Consider the following 2,673-nt stretch of genomic DNA (forward strand, 5'->3'; position numbering starts at 1 on the left):
TATATATATATTAAATATTTAAATTTCTAGTTTAAAACAAAAATATAATATTTTGTATGTTTCTAATTTATTACTAATGGCACATAATATATGTATATATATGTATATGTATACAGGGTGTCCCAGATCATTTGGGACAGTACTCGTGTGCAGATAGAGCGGACTAAACTGAGTCGAAAAGTCTTCTATCATTTTGCAATTTTCGCAATAGTTAACGAATTATTAATTATTATTTATTTTTAGTATATAATGTTCAACAATAATATATATGTGCTTACGTTATATTATCTCACAATAATATAGTACAGTTTTATTTATATAGAATTGGCATGTCATTCGTTAATTTTATTGAATCCTATTTAGTATTGTTATAGTTTGCTCCCATGCACATCATACGTCCAGACTTCAAGCTTTTTGCCAATACTGTATGACACTATTTTGTTCCAATCAATTTTTGTTCGCATTACTGGTAGTTGTCTTCGCAATGCCTTAAAGGTGGTGTCGGACATCATTTGATAGTTCTCGAAAATTGCCGTTTGATTCTTCGACAAACCGTATCAAATCTTTCGCTGCTTGCTTCTTGTTGGAGATGGGCAGGCTAGGCTCTCCTTTATCTCTTTGCTACTAAATTTCTCTATCTGCTTGTGAAGAAAAGAACAGAATTATAATATTTAATTTAGTTTACATATCTGGTTTTATATGTGCTACTCAATATTTTATATGTGCTAATTAATTGTACTTACTGTCTGTTACTGCCAAATCTCTATAATCCAATATGTTACACTGTTTAGCAAAGCTCTTCAGCTAGGATTGCTACGGTATAAGACCGTATGCAATTTCAGCTGAAGAAATCCCAGCTATAAAAGTATACCAGTCTTCTCGAAAAGATTGATTTCGCTTTATCCTGCAAATAAGCGCTATAATTTAGATAATATTCAGATATAATCATTCAATATACTTATAAAACAATAAATAAACATGTATAAGCGGTAGTTGTCTTCGCAATGCCTTAAAGGTGGTGTCGGACATCATTTGATAGTTCTCGAAAATTGCCGCTTGATTCTTCGACAAACTGTATCAAATCTTTTGCTGCTTGCTTCTTGTTGGAGATGGGCAGGCTAGGCTCCCCTTTATCTCTTTGCTAGTGAATTTCTCTATCTGTTTGCGAAGAAAAGAACAGAATTATAATATTTAATTTAGTTTACATATCTGATTTACATATCTGATTATTTTCAATCTACTTACCGATAATACCATAACCTTAATTACGACGTCGCGATGCTACCGCGTATCGTGTCGCTTGATACGTATTATATACATACATATGCACGCACACGCACATACACATTGTCTCTCAAGGCGTATTTGCACACTCAAGCAAATAATTGTACATGAGCGCTGCAAACGCGCCTTGAGGGACAAAATCGCTTTGCGTGTGTGCGTGCGAGCATACGTACGTGAGAGTCTAAAACTGAAACTGAACCTTATTATATATTATGTGCCATTAGTAATAAATTAGAAACATACAAATTATTATATTTTTGTTTTAAACCAGAAATTTAAAAATATCAAATACACACAATGTAAAATTATATAGAAATGTGTTTACTATATACATAAGAATAGATTGAAAAACATTATGCAAATTAATCATAAATATATTATTTGAACTTATTTTTTACAGAAATAATAATATCAAAAATTAGCGCCAATTTAGAATAAAAAAAAATCGAATAACAAAAAGAAAACACTATAGAGCAGTTCCATCAAGAGACACGATAGTATTCCACGACAAGTATCAAGAGATATGGTATTGTTTTGGTTCAAATATATACATAATTACCTATAATTTGCAACCATAATTTTAATGACATATTTCTGAGTTCAAATAAGGCAAAAATTTTAAAACAATAATATCGATGTTATACTATTTCTAAATGGAAAGCATTTAATTTAATAACGTTCGAAGATAGGTGTTCCCATAGCTTCTTCTGCTTTTTAAGAGACATATGAAGTGAGAATTGAGATTCAATCTTATGATTTGCTGAGTGTAAATGGGTTATTCCTATACGGAACTATGTATTATGGATTAATGATAATTCTAACTGCTATCTTGTGTCAAAAATTGTAATAGTGTACAAAAAATGACAATGACCATAACAAATCTTAAAAAAAAAGATTCAACACTCACACATTAGGGTTTTACATTACATTTTCAATATCTCTATTTATAGGACACGCAGAACAGAAATAAAGACACTTTCATTATGTAAGAAGACTCAAGCTATTAATTATGTCTATTAAGAACTTGATCGACCTAGTCGTTATTAAAATCCGTTAATCTAAAGTACTTTCAACTGGGCGTACACTCCCCTTTGCTGTTGCTGTGCGTGACTTAGCGCAAGATACAATTATGCCTCTTGATGAATTATTGTATATTTGTCATGTTCTTCATTATACATATATAATTTTGCATAATAAATATATAAATATATTATTATGTTATATATTATTATATTTTTACTCCCCTTTGTGCGTGACTTAGCGCAAGATACAATTATGTCTCTTGATGAATTATTGTATATTTGTCATGTTCTTCATTATACATATATTACATATATAAATAAATATATAAATATATTATTATGTTATATATTATTATATTTTATATAT

General features: G+C 29.8%; 1 protein-coding gene across 1 annotated transcript in view; it reads right to left on the reverse strand.

Moving 5' to 3' along the window:
• The window catches only part of LOC115239624 (intraflagellar transport protein 80 homolog), a 95,834-nt gene that overhangs the window by 18,026 nt on the left and 75,135 nt on the right, over positions 1 to 2,673 (reverse strand). The gene's annotated exons all lie outside the window — the stretch shown is intronic.

This window comes from Formica exsecta, unplaced genomic scaffold, assembly GCF_003651465.1.
Source record: "Formica exsecta isolate Colony F162 unplaced genomic scaffold, ASM365146v1 scaffold392, whole genome shotgun sequence".
Lineage (NCBI taxonomy): Eukaryota > Metazoa > Arthropoda > Insecta > Hymenoptera > Formicidae > Formica > Formica exsecta.